The 18453-nt window shown below is 44.7% G+C and overlaps 1 long non-coding RNA gene across 1 annotated transcript; it reads left to right on the forward strand.

The window, feature by feature from the left end:
- Positions 1-2822: 2822 nt before the first annotated feature.
- On the forward strand, positions 2823-10351 carry LOC115482300. Its single transcript, XR_003944061.1, has 3 exons — positions 2823-2833; positions 9682-9686; positions 10275-10351. It is a non-coding gene; the product is annotated as an uncharacterized LOC115482300 (long non-coding RNA).
- Positions 10352-18453: the final 8102 nt, after the last annotated feature.

Genomic DNA, 18453 nt, shown 5'->3' on the forward strand with positions numbered 1-18453 from the left:
AGGCAGAAAGGGTGGAGCCTGGAGTTGGCGGCGGTGGAGAAGGGTACTGAGAGGAGGGATTTGTCCTGTGAGCGGAGGTTATGGGTAGGAACGTAGGGGGAGATGAGGGTAGAGAGGTAACGAGGGGCTGCAGATCGAATGCATTTGTAGGTTAATAGGAGACGCTTGAACTGTATGCGGTATCTGATTGGGAGCCAGTGAAGTGACTTGAGGAGAGGGGTGATATGAGCATATCGGTCCAGACGGAAGATAAGACGTGCAGCAGAGTTCTGAACAGATTGAAGGGGGGATAGATGGCTAAGTGGGAGGCCAGTGAGGAGTAGGTTGCAGTAGTCAAGGCGAGAGGTAATGAGAGAGTGGATGAGAGTTCGGGTGGTGTGCTCAGATAGGAAAGGGCAAATTTTGCTGATGTTATAGAGAAAGAAGCGACCGGTCTTGGCTATCTGCTGGATATGCGCAGAGAAGGAGAGGGAGGAGTCGAAGATGACTCCGAGGTTGTGGGCAGATGAGACGGGGAGGATGAGGGTGCTATCAACTGAGATAGAGAGTGGAGGGAGAGCAGAAGTGGGTTTGGGTGGAAAGACAATAAGCTCGGTCTTGGCCATGTTCAGTTTCAAGTGGCGGTTGGTCATCCAGGCAGCAATGTCGGATAAGCAGGCCGACACTTTGGCCTGGGTTTTCGCAGTGATGTCTGGTGTGGAGAGATAGAGCTGGGTGTTGTCAGCATAAAGATGATATTGGAAACCATGAGATAGGATCAGCGAGCTCAGGGAGGAGGTGTAGACTGAAAAAAGAAGGGGTCCAAGGACAGATCCCTGAGGAACTCCAACAGAGCGCAGGATGGGGGTGGAGGAAGATCCATGAGAATATACTCTGAAGGTACGGTGGGAGAGATAAGAGGAGAACCAGGAGAGGACAGAGCCCTGGAACCCAAATGAGGACAGTATGGCAAGAAGTAAATTGTGATTGACAGTGTCAAAAGTAGCGGATAGGTCGAGGAGGATGAGGATGGAGTAGTGACCTTTGGATCTGGCAAGGAACAGGTCATTATAGACTTTAGAGAGTGCTGTTTCTGTTGAGTGTAGAGGGCGAAAGCTGGATTGAAGCGGATCGAGGATGGCATGAGAGGAGAGAAAATCAAGGCAACGGAAGGGTAGGAGGGAAATGGGGCAGTAGTTGGAGGGACAGGGATGGTTTTTTGAGGAGTGGCGTGACTACAGCATGCTTGAAGACGACGAGGGTAAGAGCTGAGAGAATTAGTCAATTGGGTGTAATAGTCCTGTTTGGCAAGGAATAGGGAGGCCTGGAAGGAGGATAGCATGAATTTATAATGAATGAAATCGGTATGGGTGCGAGATTTCCTCCAGAGGCGCCAATCAGGCGCAGGAGCGAAGGTATCATATGCAAGAGGTCAGCCAGGGCTGGGGATTAGTATGCCTTGTGGGACAGGAGATGGATGGTGCAAGGGTGTCCAGAGCAGAGGAGAAGGTGGCATTGTAAGCGGCGACAGCCTTGTCGACAGACTCGGAGGACATGATGGAAGGAAGGAGATTAGAGATACTAGAGGATAAGGTGGGAGGGTCGACAGCCTGGAGATTCCTAGAAGTAGTGGTTAGTGTTGGGCGGGACTGAGGGGGAGGGTGATGAAGTGTGAAGGTGATCAGGTGATGGTCTGAGAGAGGAAGGACTGAGGCGCAGAAATTGGAGGGTGAGCAGATAGAGGAGAGGACGAGGTCAAGGCAATGGCCAGTTTGGTGAGTAGGGGTGGTGGAGCTCAGTTGGAGGTTGAAGGAGGAGGTCAGAGTGAGGAACTGAGAAGTGTAAGAGTCGGATGGGTCATCAGCGTGACTGTTAAAGTCTCCAAGAATGAGGGACGGGGCTGAGGGTTCAAGAAAAACGGAGAGCCAGGCATCGAAGTCGGTAAGGAAGGAAGAGAGGGACTTAACAGGGGGGCGGTAAATGACTGCAACTCTGAGTGGCAGCGGGTAGAATAGACGGATGGAGTGAACTTCAAAGGATGAGAAGCAATGAGACTGCGGTAGGAGGAGGGGTTGAAAACTACAAGAGGGCGAGAGTAGTAACCCGACGCCTCCTCCGCGGCCAACTGGGTGGGGAGAGTGGGAGAAAAGATAACCTCCATGGCATAGGGCCGCAACTGAGGCAGAGTCATCAGGGGTGAGCCAGGTTTCAGTTAGGGCGAGCTGTTGAAGGGAATGGGAGATGAAGAGATCATGGGTGAAGGAAAGTTTGTTGCAGACCCAGTGGGCATTCCACAAGGCACATGAGAAGGGGAGGGAAGAGGGGGGGAGGAGGGGACCCATCCCTTAAATGACAGCTTCTACAACAGAGTCAGGGAGACAGTGTGACTCATCCAAGGTCACATACCACAGGGACGCCCTTACTGTATCACTCAAGCCACTGCCCTCACAAAGGCAGTACAGAAAATTGAGCCTTGGAAAAGAAATAACAATGTATCTTTGTGAACAAGAAGTTGTAAGAAGACAGTAAATGCTCAATTACATTGTTTCTAAACCCCATCAAACGAATTGTAAATTCCTCCACTTAAACAGAGACAAAGTAAATTCCAGGCTTTCCCTTCCCCTTTCCCCCCCCCCCCCTCTTTTCTTTTTCTCCCTTTAATCTATATCTTTCTTCTCACAAACCTTTTTAACCCTTTCCTTCCTTCTCACTCTTCTCCACCCTCCTTCATTCCTTTGCTTCATCCTTCTGTTTCATTTCTTCCTGATTTCCTGTCACTGACCCTCCCTTTTATCTCTGCCATTGTCACCTTCATCTCCCCTAAAAGCAGCCAGAGATAACAGTGACTGAATGTGTGCCATCCCTTTAGCTCACATTAGACCACCAGGCTTTTTTTTTTATTTAAAGGAAAGCCCATCTATGCAGAGAGACTAATGACCATATTTTAAGTGCATTTAAATGTGGTCTGCACTAATGGTTTCAGCCCCTATAGAGTGGAGGAGTGGCCTAGTGTTTAATGCAGTGGGTTTCAGGCCTGGGGAGTTGGGTTCAACTACTACTGCTAACAGTTGGGGCAGTGGGTTGAGATCCTGGAGAACTGGACTAAATTCCCACTGCAGTTCCTTGTGAACCTGGGCAAGACACTTAACCCTTCATTACCCTAGGTACATTAGGGACAGAAAGAACCTGCCCCCCCAAATAGTAGAGACTCAATGGCTTCCTTGAGCTGGGATCACAGGACTTTCTGACAGCTGAAAAATACTGGGGAGGGGGGAAGGGCTGGGGAACAGCAGTACTGTGTTTAGGAAGGTGCTATTTTCAAGAGGACTATAGATTACAATTGCTTTAAATGTATTTGACTGACTTTTACTGGATTGTGCAGGCTAAGTAATCACCCACATAAGAAAAAGAAGCGCAGTTCTCCCATTCTTATAGAGCCCATTGAGTGATAGAGACCACAGTGTTAAATGAAGAATACAGTGGTGTCTTTATGTGGTTACCAATCCATGTGTGTCTGGTTTAATCACCAAAAATCCCCTTTTCACACAGTTACTTTAGAAAAAAAACAGAATAGAATTCTGCAGGGAAAAACTGAAATCAAAGACTTAGGATATGTTTTTTCATATTCTGATCTCCGAAAATGAGTAGCAGACCACCATCAGAGAAGTCAGAATTCTCTCTCTTGATGGCATGCTCTGACATCTAAAGCTTTGAATTCTATTTCTTCTACTAAGAACTGAGAAAGAGAGCTTTTAATTTGTAAACTCAGCAAATGTGTGCTAGAAGTCTCAGAGAGCATGCAAAGGGAACTAAAGGGTTCCATGTACCCAGTAACTCTTTTCAGAAACAGATTCATTTTGATAGTGTGATGGCAAACCACTCATTGCACGATATTAAGGCAATTTCCCATGTTTTGCTTGAGCATTTTGTATTTCTGACAGATGTGGATTTTCCAATGAGGATCACTGTTCAGTCATCTCCAAAGAGCCATTATAAAAGAATTTCCAGAAGCTGTAGGTCACCATGGATAGGCTGAGTCCAGGCCTGAATTAAGACATAGGCAACACAGGCAACTGCCTAGGGTGTGAAATTTTGAAGGTGCCAAATACGCAGACCAAAGAGGAGCCTATTCATAGTAACATAGTAGATGACGGCAGAAAAAGACCTGCACGGTCCATCTAGTCTGCCCAACAAGATAAACTCATATGTGCTACTTCTTGTGTATACCTTACCTTGATTTGTATCTGCATTTTCAGGACACAGACCGTAGAAGTCTTGCCCAGAATTAGCCCCACCACCCAAACACATGCCCCGCCTCCCAATCTTGGCTAAGCTTCTAAGGATCCATTCCTTCTGCACAGGATTCCTTTATGTTTATCCCACGCATGCTTGAATTCCTGCTTACTTTAGTGCCAGGTACATGTGCAGCTTGAAAAGGGCCATGCCCCCTTTTGAGTTGTGTGCTAGCGGATTTAGACATGCAGGATTATAGAATAGGGCATGGGGACATGCACACATAAATTTCAATTATTGCCAATTAATTGCAATTGTGATTGTTAACATAAATTAATTGCAATTAATTGGCTTGTAAGCCAATTCATTTTTATGTGGATGTTTGATCCACACACAAATCTCAGTGCCATATATAGAATCTGGAGGATACTATGTTTTTAGCACCATGGTACCTCCTGTGCTCACAGGGAGCTCAATCAATAACAGAGCTAAGTCCTATGGATTCATTAATGTGGAAAGGGATTCCTCTGTCAGGGTTCATGTCACAGACACAGTGCTACCTGCCCTGACCCCCCAGTGCTTACTGCTTCACTCTGGCCTCCATGGGACAGCACTCTGCTCTGCTCTTCAGCAATGCTCTGGTTCCCCAGGCCGTGTGCACATGCCGCAGCATGTATTTTATTGGACTTGTGGTGGGAAGCCTTGCAGGCACATCCAGAGTGACACATTCTGGGCCTGAGCATATTTAAGAGAAGACCAGGCCCTCCTCTTGTGCCTTTGCAATGAGGTTTCCAGCTTTCCTTGTGTGGGAGGGGGGGGGGGGGGGTCCCGACTGAAATCTACGGGGGCCCAGGCCCCCTCAGGCCCCACATAGCTACGCCACTGGTTCCAGCCAAGTTCTGACCTTGTCTCCATGTTCCAGCCTTGCCTTGCCTTGTCTCCAGTTCCTGACCTGCCAAGCTCCAGCCTTGCCTTGCCTTGTTTCCAAGTTCCTGCCAAGCTCCAGCCTTGCCTTGTCTCTGAGTTCTTCTCTTGCCTTGTCTCTAGCCATAGCTTTGTCCTTCTAGTTCCTTATTTTTTTAAAATTACATTTGTACCCCGCGCTTTTCCACTCATGGCAGGCTCAATGCGGCTTACATATTATATTCAGGTACTTATTTGTACCTGGGGCAATGGAGGGTTAAGTGACTTGCCCAGAGTCACAAGGAGCTGCCTGTGCGTGCAGTGGAAATTGAACCCAGTTCCCCAGGACCAAAGTCCACCACTCTAACCACTAGGCCACTCCTCCAACCCAGTCCTTGTCCTGCCTGTCTTGTCTGTTTCTAACTCCTGCCTTGTCTGGATCGAGTTCTAGCCTTGTTTGCCTTGTCCTGTCTAGTCTTGTCTGCCTTGTCCAGTCAAAGCCCTGCCTGCCTTGGCTGCAGTCCAAGCCCTGCCTGCCTTGTCTTCTGCCAAGCGTTCCCTAGTACTTTGCCTAGGGCTGTGCCTAGCCTGAGTGACTCACCTGCTCTAGCCAGTCTGCGCTTACAGCCCAAGGGCTTACCATCTCCTGAGTTCACGACAGTTCAAGACTTATGATTAACAAGTTCAAGGAGACACTTTAGGTAGGCAAAATGGGAAAATGTTTCTTTAAAGAAAAATAGTTCAAATGGTAACAGCTGATTTACAGCTTTTACAAAATTAACCATAAAACAGAACGGGTTTCTTATCCTTATTTGTGTTCTCTCCTGGGCAGGGACAACTTAACCATTAGGCAAGCCTAAGTGGTTGCCTAAAGCAGTAAAGAACAGCAATAGTCAAAGCAATATCATAGGACCTGACATCCATGGAAACTCAAAGAACTATCAGCACCTTCTTTTACCAGCAGGAAAAGTGGGGAATTCTCAAATAGCCCGTTTACCTGGGAAAATGTCTTTAGGAAACTGTCCTCATTACATATGCACACATACATACAAAGCAAGTTTAATATTTAAAAGCAGGATGTCCATTTCAGCATTTTGGGATAAAAGGGGAGCAAGGATCTGTGACAGCAGGAACAGCAGCAACAACTACAGACCTCAAAATAGCCAGAGAATAACAGTAGAATAAAAGCTTTAATGCACAAATACAGATAAAAACTAGCCCAATGTTGCCACGGGGGCGGGGATAATGCTGGGCAGACTTATACGGTCTGTGCCCTGAAAAACACAGGTACAAATCATGGTAAGGTATACACAAAAAATGGAACATGTGAGTTTATCTTGTTGGGCAGACTGGATGGACCGTGCAGGTCTTTTTCTGCTGTCATCTACTATGTTACTATGTTTCAACGTTGCCACGCTTCACCTTCAAGGCTAATCAGGGGCATACCAGAGGGGAATATAGCAAGGCTTACTTCCCTCTAGAACAGTGATGGGCAACCTTTTGAGCTTGGTGTGTCAAAATTCACCAAAAAACCAAGCATAACTCGGGTGGTGTGTCACTTCAAGAAAAATCACTGCTACTAGGACCGCCCCCGGGCCCCCCCTACCTGAGATCGCTGCCCACCCGAGGTCGCCGGGCCCCTCCACCCGCTACCGGGCCCAGAACTAACCTTAAAGCCTCCTTTCACGTTGCAGCAAGCAGCAGCAGGGCAGACCTCTCCTCCTTCCTTCTGTGCTCCGCCCTCGCGGACGTTACGTCAGGCGAGGTCAGGACACGGAAGGAAGGAGTGGCCTGCCCTGCTGCTGCTTGCTGCGACGTGAAAGGAGGCTTTAAGGTTAGTTTCCGGGAGCGAGGAGGGAGGGCGGACCACACTGCGGCACCGCCGCGTGTCATTGAAAATGGCTACGCGTGTCAGTGCTGACACGCGTGTCCTAGGTTCGCCATCAGGGCTCTAGAACAACAAAGGGCAAATAGCCAGCTAGCACCTCTTCTGTAAAACTATCGATTGAGCAGAAGAGAGCAAAGTGCTAGAGATGTTAGCTAGATCATACGTGAATGACAGAATTCTATAATTTAAACATGTGCTTGAGTGCTTTGCCCAGTGCATGCCCTCTGACAAAGTACACACCATAGGAAAAGAGAGATGGGGGATGGGAAACAGTGCAGCACACCTGAAGTAGAACATTATAGCTAAAAATTTATAGACATCATTCTACAAGAGGCCACTTAACACACATAACTGTGACAAAAACATTTTTGAAAGTAGTCTTTTCTTTGGTGGGAGTTAACGCTGGTTGGCAGCATTTCACATATACAACTCATAGGTCCCATGTTAAGACAAGTGTACTCCATCAAGTCTTGTGACCCCCTGAGGCAGGTGGTTTTTTGCCAAAACACAGGCCAGTGTTGGGTTCTTTATCTTGGTACCTAATAAAGAGTTTTTATCTTTATTCTCCCGGCTTGAGAGTCTTGTGTCACCCTCTACTCACCTTTGGTCCTAGCATCTCTGGGAAAACACGACTAGAGTTATTTTGTTTATTGTGACTTCAATCGTGTTCTCCCAGAGACAGTCACAAATGACTAGAAAACTACTATTTACATGCATTCCTGCCCTCTAAAAATCAGAAACTCTTTATAGAATTTTATACAAGGTCAGTAAAGATGAACGCTTTTCAGAAACATTTACTGAATTAAGTTTGAACAGATTTATTTCTGAAATTGGATATTAAGTAAAACACTATGGAGCCCTTTTACTAAAGCTTAGCACTCTGGTGCGGGGGGGGGGGGGGGGGAGGGGTGGTGCTGCGCGCCTGCCGGCTCTTCGTTTTCAGGCTCCCTCTGCCCCCGAACAGGAAGTAACCTGTTCCGGGGCAAAGGGAGCATGAAAACGAAGAGCCGATTGGCGCGCGGCACCCCCCCCCAGCGGCGTGCATCCGGGGCGGACCACCCCCACCGCCCCCCCCTGGTACGCCACTGCACTCATGATATGCTGACACGATGAAGATACATGGCATAAAGCACAATGTACCCTCTGCTCTAGGGCACCCAAGCTGCAGATGGAGGAAAATGGCTTGCAGCGGATAGAGAGTGGGTGAGGTGACAACATCCCATTGGCTAACAGAGAGGCCTTTTACCAAGCATCGATGAGCCCAATGCGGGTTTACAGCTTGCTAACCCTGAACTACCTCCAGCCCAACGTGGCAACTACTAGTAATTCCGACTCGAGTGTGAACACCGGAAAATATTTTTATTTTATGTGTGGCACTAACCCAGCAGAAAGTGGGCATTACCATACACTGCCTGGTTACTGCTGAGTTACTGTGGGAGCTCTTACTTCCACCTCACAATGGGTGGTGCTAAGTGCTCCCCCTCCCACTCCGCATGGCTAAGTGCTCCCCCTCCCACTCCGCATGGCCACACAGTAAGAGTAATCTTACCGCACGCCCATTTTTAGGGGCTTTTTACCTGCCGCACTAAAAAGGACCCTGGCGCATGGGAAAAACGGCCTTCGCCACTACCGCAGGGTACTTTTTCCTGCAGCTTAGTAAAAGGACCCTGAGAAAACAACCAATTAAATAAATAAATGAAACAAAATTATTAAAGAAAGATATAAAAGAAGTTGATACCTTTTTTTATTGGACTAACTTAATTAGTGGGCCTTTCAGTAGTTCTGTAAAAAAAAAAAACACTCTCCTATTCCTCTCTTCTTTTTTTTTTTTTTTCTAGAAACTTCCCTGCAGTCCTGACTTCTTTGCATTTTGAATTTTACACATTTTTGTTTAACTGGATCCAGATTATTTAGCAGCAAAATTCTCCCAGTAAAATAATGACATCAGTGGCTCAAGTTTCAAAGTGTGTCACTGATTACAAATTATTCTGTCCTCGGTGCTGTTGTACAAATAAGATGCTGGGTGGCTAGTGCAGGCTTTCCTATCATTCATCATATAAGGCAGCAACTATATCATCTAGCTTGTGAAACTCAGAGACATGCAAAAATTCACACACAGCTCAACATCCTTCTTCTGTAGCCATCCCAAATACAAAGTTTTCCAAGCTGAGGGAAAATGCTGCGAACCAAAAATATGTAGAGGGTCTTTTATGAACTGCCAGTAAGCCCAATGTGGACTTACCATTTGCTAATCCAGAACTACTGCTGACCTACCATAGTAGCCCAGTGGTAGTTCCCACCCCCAGCGTGCAGACAGTAATTGGGCAGTGTTGCTTGTTGCCCAGTTACCTCTGGGTTAGCGTGTGAGCCCTTACTACCACCTCAATGTTATTCAAAGTTGCTAAAGTACAAAAAGAGTGTGAAAATTGTAAGAAAACCTTATAAGCCTAGGAGTATGGGTAACCAAATGGCAGATAATTTTTGTGATGGAGTAAGTCTCATCACTAAGAAAGATATCCCCCCTCTCCTCTATCTTTTTCCAAGAAAAGGTAGTATTTTCAGGCCCCTACAATAAAACTACTTGGGTCTAGTGCCCACTATTATGTTTAGGGGGAGTCCCGGAAACTTGAATGGGGTGGTTATAGTCAGATAGGGGAGACTATGTGGGAGGTGGCAAGAATGGGTCTAACCCTCTGGGGAGTAGTTGAATAATTCCTTCGAGGGGGAAGAGGTTTAAAGCTGACCAGCTGAGAGTTGGAAGAGACTGGACTCATTTGCATGAGATTTGCATGGATGAATTCTATGAGGAACTTTGAGGGCTGACAAAAGACTCTGGGAGTTTAAGAGAAAGAGGCCATGAGCCAGAGAAACTGTTGGGACCCTTGGGGGTTTCTCCCCAGCCAGTACCTGAGGAAGTTTTGGATTGTGTCTCTCCCCACCCTGAGTGCAAAGGGGGTGGTAAGGCAGGACTCTCAGGCATAGGACCAGTTCTGTGGGTGCTTGACTATGCCAATATTGAGAAAATGCTGTGTATTTAAGGAAGGGTTATTATTATTTTTGCTGGGTTTAGCATCCCCAATAGCTTTGAAAAGTTGGGTCCTATGCTCTCAGGCAAAGGGGAGTCAAGCTGGAGAGACCAATCTCCTCTGGGGTTGGATTAAACTCAGCTTGCACTGGAATTCTAGAGACAGTATTTCTCAGCCAATGCTGTTCAGTTGGTGGCATAGGATGACAATGTTTAATGTAAGTAAGGGCAAAGTGATGCATGTAGGAAAGAGAAACCCAAACTATAGCTACTTGATGAAAGGTTTCACATTAAGAGTCATCACCCAGAAAAAGGATCTAGGTGTGATCACTGATGAAACATTGAAACCTTCTGCTCAGTATGCAGCGATGGCTAAGAAAGCAAATAGAATGCTAAGAATTATTAGGAAGGTAATGGAAAACAAAACTGAGAATGTTATAATGCCTTTATATCAGTCCATGGTGCAACCACACCTTGAGTACTGTGTGAAATTCTGGTCACCACATGTCAAAAAAGACAAAGAGGAATTAGAAAAAGTACAGAAAAAGGCAACAAAAATTATAAAGGGGATGGAATGACTTTCTTATGAAGAAAGGCTAAAGTGGTTAGGGATCTTCAATTTGGAGAAGAGATGGCTGAGGGGAGATCTGATAGAGGTCTATAAAATGCTAAGTGGAGTGGAACGGGTAGACATGAATCGCATGTTTACGTTTTCCAAAAATACCAAGACTAGGGGGCACACAAGTTCAAAGAGACACTTCAGGTAGGTAAAATGGGAAAATGCTTCTTCTAAGAAAAATAGTTCACGTGAACAGCTGATTTACAGCTTTTACAAGATTAACCATATAATAGAATGGGTTCACTAAGTAGTAAGTTTAAAACAAACTGGAGAACATGTAATTAAACTCTGGAATTTGTTGCCAGAGAATATGGTAAAAGCAGTTGGATTAGCAGAGTTTAAAAAAGATTTGGATAATTTTCTAAAAGAAAAGTCCATAAGCCATTATTAAGAAGGATTTGGGAACATCCACTGCTTATTTCTAGGATATACAATACACAAACTAGTAGAAATTATAGTGGGCGTATCTCACATCTTGTTACTATATGATGTTACTCTAGTTTAAGGGGAGGTCTCATAAAGTCACCGGGGTTGTTATAACACCAATCATGGCAGGCCCCTGCTTTGTGACAATTATAATCATCGACTAACCCTCCTCCAACCACTGTTTTTGTATCTTTTTTATCCATTTTTCTCTTTTTCTATTATTCGATTGTTTTATTGTGGAAGTATTTAATGTCTTCACTATCTTGTAGTCCTGAAATAACTTTATCTCTTCAAGATCTCTGTGTACACACTATAGACTCATGTGTTGGATGGTGTTGAAAAGATATAACAAGGCTGTACTTGTTTTAACAATAGCAAGTATAAAGTTATAACTTAACTTATATATCCAGGTGCTAATGCCGCCCCTGTTTCGCTCAACGTGGCTTTTTCAAGGGATTAATCGCACACAGGTCCAGGAATAAAATAAAAAAGTACACACCAATCAACACAGTCGTCCAACAAAGTACTGGTGTGCAGGGCCGGTCAAACCCGGTAAGCGGGGTAAGCACCGCAGAGGGGTGCCTGCCTTCAAGGGCGCCGCTGCGGCGCTGTGCTGCCATACCGCGCTGCCCTTGGGGGTTTAAATTTTTTATTTACCTCCGTCCCAGCGGCTGCATCAATTCAAAGCCCTGCCTGTCTCTAGCCTTCCCTCCCTTCGTGAGTTCGTTCCCGCAGAGTCCCGCCTTCTGACATCATTTCCTCAAGGGCGGGACTCTGAGGGAACGAACTCAAGAAGGGAGGGAAGGCTAGAGATGGGCAGGGCTTTGAAATGACGCGGATGCTGGGACGGAGGTAAATTTTAAAAAAGACTTAAACCATGCAGGGTGGCAAGAAGAAAAAGGGGGATGTTTCTGTTCCTCCCTCAGTCTGTTATATCCTGTTCCTGTGTGTTACATTTGTACCCCACACTTTCCCACTCATGGCAGGCTCAATGTGGTAGGCAATGGAGGGTTAAGTGACTTGCCCAGAGTCACATGGAGCTGCCTGTGCTGGGAATCAAACTCGGTTCCTCAGTTCCCCAGGACCAAAGTCCACCACCCTAACCACTAGGCCACTCCGTGTGCTGGGATTCAGGTTATTGTGTTAATGCAATCATCTGGGTCCTGGCACACAGGAGCAAGAGAGAGACAGACAGACCCAGAAGAAAGCAGGCAGGAAGAAGCTTCTGCTCCCTCAAAACCTTGCCAGTGCCGGGTCACCCCTTGGAGGCCGGGCCAGGGAACTCTTGCCCTACCGTCCTTCCTCTTGGCGGCCCCAATGCAGGTGGGTTTATTATCACCTACGCCCTGAGCCAGTGCCTCATCTGGTCCATAGGTTGAGCTGGCCCTGAGTCTTTCAAGAGCTGACATCCTCAACTGTAATCCCTGGCAATGGAAGAGACTTAGCCCCATTCCCGGAGGACCTCAGTCCATGCTTGTCATTAGCATCCCTGTTCCCCATGATGTTTATTCTCCCCAACACTGAGGAATCTTGCTTTTCATTATAGTCCCACTGATGGGTCCAAAGATGACTAAAGAGGTCAATCCAATATCTTTTGCCACTTGATATTATAAGGTCAAAGGCTGACCACACACAAGTCCTGGAGACAACCAGAGGGTCATGCTTCTTCACAGCAACTTCAGCACAAAAACAAAAAAAATCCTTCTAGTCACATTGCTCGTCATTTTGGAAATAGTGTCTCTTTTGCTTCAGGTTTTAATTTCCTGTGAAAGATACTAGGCTGGAAAGATGCTATTATTTAATCCTTAGATCTAGTCCTCAAACCAGAAGTCCCAGAACCACTTTCTGCACTACCAGTTCTTGCTTGCATGTCATTTTTTCCTGGAATGTTTTTCTTTCCAGGAATTGCAGGGCAAAAGCTATAATGTGACTTAAACGTGTGCCAGCAAAAGGACTTGCAGGATCATTCGTACCTATTTTCCCCAGTCCTTAAACCTGGCTCTTTACCTCATAGGCATTTAAAAGCACCAGGAGAATTCAAATAAGCTGTTTTCTGTTACAGTACTGAAAACTTATTATGGCATGCATTTTTATTGGCTGCTAATTATCTGGACTAAATAAGAAATGCTCATTTCCAGGAAAACTGTGTGGGCATTCTGCAATTATGAGGTGCGACCTGATGGTGCTTCTACTCTTGTACAGACCAATATCAACTTCCCGGACGGTATTAGATCTTCCATCTGTGGTATATGAAGGCCAATTGGCAAGACTCTTAAGGAGGGAATTCAATAAATTGTGCCAAAAATTCAGTGCCGAGAAAATTGAGCACTAAGCTGTGGAGGAGTGGCCTAGTGGTTAGGGTGGTGGACTTTGGTCCTGGGGAACTGAAGAACTGAGTTCAATTCCCACTTCAGGCACAGGCAGCTCCTTGTGACTCCATTGCCCCATGTAAGCCGCATTGAGCCTGCCATGAGTGGGAAAGCACGGGGTACAAATGTAACAAAAAAAACAAAACAAAAATTCTAAAAAGGGAGCACAACCTTTATAGAATAGCATTTGGCACGGATCCAGTGCTTAACTTTTGGGCACTATACTTACACCTGCTAAAAGCTAAATGCTGGCACCCAACTTAGGCGCACTTTGGACACATTCTGTAATTCCATGTGCAACTTTTTGAAACGTCCCCAATATCTCACTGACCATGACCCTTGTCAGATATACGCTATGGGATAGAGTCCACATACCACGTCTAAGAAATCGGTGCTTTAAAAAAAGCTGTCCCTAGGCACATTCGATACAGTATGCCTAAATTTCAGCATGGTTTACAGAATATGCCTAGTGCTCATCCACGTGACTAAATTTAGTCACGGGCAGTTACGCCAAGTAAAGCTTGGTGTAAATGCTGATGCCTAACTTAGTTGTGGACCAGGTGTATTCTACAACTATGCGCATAGATTTTAGAAATGCTCACAACCTGCCCATTTCACACCCATGGCCATGCCCACCCTTTCAACTATGCACCTTAGAATTTACATGCATCACATTACAAATTACGCTTAGACAGTTGTGCTTGTAAATTCTAATTATTTCCAATTAGTGTCAATAATTTTCTGTTAATTGGCAATTATTAGTGCTAATTGGCTTGTTAGCTAATTTAGTTGTGTGTGTGCAAATCTGGAATACGATTGGATTTGCACGCACAACTTAGGTCACACTATATATGAGAGTTAGGCACCATGCCTTATAGAATCCCATGCAGCCAGTTGCATGCACAAATTCTAATTGACGTCAATTAAATGCAATAATTGATTGTTAGCACTCAATTATTGCTAGTTAAGGGTGTGTGTACCCAAATTTCATAGCACAACTTTGGATGCCATATATAGAATATGGGGGTGAGAGGACAGGGACAAATAAGGACTTTTACTTTGATGCCCTAGGGTAGGTCAAATGTATGTTTTCCCTAATGATAAGAACATAAGAATAACCATACTGGTTCAGACCAATGGACAATCTAACAAGTACCTGGCAAAAACCCAATTATTAGCCATGCTGCTCGATTACTGCTGGGTAACACCCTGCAGTAAAATGTTTCTGGAATTTCTGAGAGCGCTGGAAATTCTGTGCGCTGGGGGCGGAACTACCACCATGGGTCGCATTAGGCCTGTGGTAGTTCTGATGTGCCGCATGGCAAGCCTGTTACCACACAGCAACCCTTTAGTAAAAGGGCCCCTAAATGAGCTAGATTTGCTTTTGGTGCTTGAGGTATAGGAGGGTTTGTGGTTGCTGCAGCTTTGGGAGATCTTCAACTGTTTCATTTGTGTCTTTTCTTACCACTTTGGCTGTTTTACCTTTTGCCTGGCTTTTATCTGCCATGTCATCCTTTTCTGGTGTATTGTGTTGGTATAATTCTAACTTTTGATATGGGTTTGCATTGTTTTCATTTTAATTTTATTGTAAACTGTATTGATGATTTGTGGATGGTGGTATATGAAGGGCCTTAATAAACATAAACATTTGGTAGGTGAGATCCCGTTGCTCTGCATGTACCACCCACCAAATTTCTGTAAAATTCATTTAGCTATTTTCTTGTGGCAAAAGCTGCACTGACAGAGGGATGCATACAGCCAGCAGCACGTTAATAAAGCTTTTGTTTATTAGAAAGAACACTTTAAAATAAAATGAAACCAAACTGGATCAGTATGCCCTTGCAAGTTTACAGCCACTCTGTGGGTTTTTGGTTAACCATATACCATGGGTGTCCTAGAACACTGATGAAAGAATGGTTCTGCTCATCACACTGACTTAATGAAACCAACTTAAAATTTAGTCTCTGACTCTGTCTAGGTCTATAATATATTGTTGATTCCTTCCCCTGTACTTTTTATTTTTCTTCACAAATGAGAAAGAATTAAAAAAAAAAACACCACCGTTAAATTTCTTTTGCAAAGTCAAGTCCCTAGGGAATTTAGAATTTATTTATTTAATGCATATTTTAAACAAAGTTCACAAAAGAAAAACCCAAGCATAGGCTAAGGTAATGACTGTAATTTACAACACATGAGGTTCAGTTTGAAGCCACCCCAGCAGGGATCCATCACTGTTGGATGATAATAATGTACCTTTGACTTTATCATCAACATTCAATGCAAAATATGTAATGTCACAACTGGGAAATGTTCAGCAAACAGGGATTCACCATTCCTCCACTCCCACTCCAGAATCCATCTAAAATTCAGGCAAGTTTAAAAGGTTGATAATGGAAAACATTCCTTTTGGATTTTTTCATTGTTCATGTAATGTGCTTGAGAGAGACTCCTTTGAGAATTCTATTACCATCTTACATGCTTACATACAAACGTTCAGGAACCTTGAGGGGATGGGATCAATCACTGTTGATAACAGAGCAAACTGAGACATGGTCATTAGTCCTTCCATAAAAAGAATACCAGAGGACCTCCTTTGTGAAGGAGGCCTATAGATATGGTCTAAAGAAACCAGTTAAGAGTGGAAGACTAGCCTAGTGGTTAAAACATTAGGCTGACAACAAAGGAAGTCCTCTTCAAATCCCACTGCTGCTTCTTGTAATCTTGGGCAAGTCACTTAGGGATTGTTTTACAAAGCTGCAGTAAAACGTAGCCTGTGGTAGAGTGGGCGCGTATTTTTGGTGCGCGCTGGGCCATTTTTTTTTTTACTGTGGCTGGGAAAAAAAGGCTTTTTTCAATGGACCAATAAATGGTCGTGTGCTAAGTTTAAAAGTAGCGCATGGCTATTTACTGCCTGAGCCCTTAGTGCCATCCATTGACCTAGCGGTAAAGGCTTATGCGCTACATGCATGGTACTCATGCAACAGGCGTCAATGTGTCCGTGCTGCCAATTACCCACGGGAATGTCTCCCACAGTAGAAACTAGAAAATACTTTCTATCGTGGGAAACAGCACGCAACAACTTCAAAATGACCACCGGATGGGCACTCTAATTGGGCAGTAGTGTTGATTTGGTCCATGCTACACATGCAGTAGCCCTACCGCTGCTTCGTAAAAGGTCCCCTATATCCTCCATTGACTCAGATACAACCTACAGGGCAATTCTATAAAGGGAACCTAAATATAGGCACCAATTACATGCACTAATTTATAGAATAGGAGTATTTAGTGTGTGTAAATCATGTCACAAAATGGCATTTATGTGTGTATGTTCTAGGCACTATTCTATAAAACTGATGCCCTAGTCATATGGGACCAAATTCTATAAATAGCACTGAAAAATTGATGCCAAAAACCCCCACACAAAGCAGGAGATTCTATATGTGGCGCCCAAAGAATTGGCGCTCAAATCATTGCCAACTAAGCGTATTCTATAATAATCACCTAGATTTAGGCACTGATTATAGAATAGGCTTAGTTGATATTTCAGGGCCGATATCTGCGCGTATCCATTTATACCAACGAAAACCTCACTGGGCTTGTTTTTAATGACACGGAACCAGGCAGCAACCCTAAGTCTAGAACAGAGGTTCTCAATCCAGTCTTTCGGACACATCCAGCCAGGTTTTCAGGATACTCACAATGAATATGCATGAGATACATTTCATGTAGTGGGGGGGCACTGTATGCAAATTTATCACATGCATATTAATTATGAATACTTGAAAACAAGACTGGCTTGGTGTGTCCTGAGGAGAGTTCAGAAACCCTGCTCTATACCAATCTTGGCTTTGTTGACATTTCCCATAATGCAACTTTTCCTACAGTGATAGTTTGAAAGGCAAGAAAATGAGGACTATATATGTACTAAGGCTCGCTGGGGGACGCCCTTTTTTTAAAATATGGGACAAGGATGCCCATGTGTTAGGCACGCCCAAGTTCCACCTTCGCTATGCTTCCGACACGCCCCTGTGAACTTTGGTCATCCCCGCGACAGAAAGCAGTTGGGGACACCCAAAATTGGCTTTCCATTATACTGATTTGGGCAACCCTGTGAGAAGGACGCCCATCTTGCGATTTGTGTCGAAAGATGGGCGTCCTTCTCGTTCGAAAATAAGCCTGATAGTAGCATAATAGATGATGGCAGATAAAGAAATCCAGTCTGCCCAATAAGATAAACTCAGAGCATATGATGCAATATAACATATATATATTCTTGATCTTGATCTGTCTTTGCCATTTTCAGGGCACAGACTGTAGAAGTCTGCCAGGCATTGCACATACTCCCCAATTAATGGAGTTGCTGTCAATGCGCACTCCAGCCCATCTAGATCTGTCTAGTCATAATTGGTACAAGTCTGCCTGACACTGGCATTATTTCCCAAATATTGGAGTTACTGTCTAAGCACCACTAAGTTTCATTTTGGTTCCATTCTCTTTTCATATAGGAATCCTTTGTGTTTGTCCCACACATTTTTGAATTCTGTTACTGTTTTTGTCTTCACCCCCTCCCGCGGGAGGGAATTCTAGGCATCCACCACTCTCTCTGTGAAAAAGTACTTCCTGACAATACTCTTAAGTCAAACCCCCTTCAACCTTACTTCATCCCCTCTGGTTCTACTGCTTTCCCTTCTCTGGAAAAGATTTATTTGCATATTAATGCCTCTCAAATATTAATCATACTAGTAAAAAAGGCCCGTTTCCGAAACCAATGAAATGGGCGCTAGCATGTGGTTTTTGTGTGTGTGTGTGTGTGTGTATGTGTCACAGAGTTATTTTGTGTGTGTGAGTGTGTGAGGGTGCGGTGTGTGTGCAGATTGTTGATGTGTGTCTTTTTTTGTTTTGTTTTGTTCTTTGCTTGGGAGTTGGGGGATGTGCTGTGCTGTGCTGGCAAAGTGGGTTGGATTGGTGTGTGGCTTTGAGGGTGTGTTTCTGTTGTATTGTGTGTGTGTGG

Source organism: Microcaecilia unicolor, chromosome 12 (genome assembly GCF_901765095.1).
Source record: "Microcaecilia unicolor chromosome 12, aMicUni1.1, whole genome shotgun sequence".
In the NCBI taxonomy this organism is placed as follows: domain Eukaryota; kingdom Metazoa; phylum Chordata; class Amphibia; order Gymnophiona; family Siphonopidae; genus Microcaecilia; species Microcaecilia unicolor.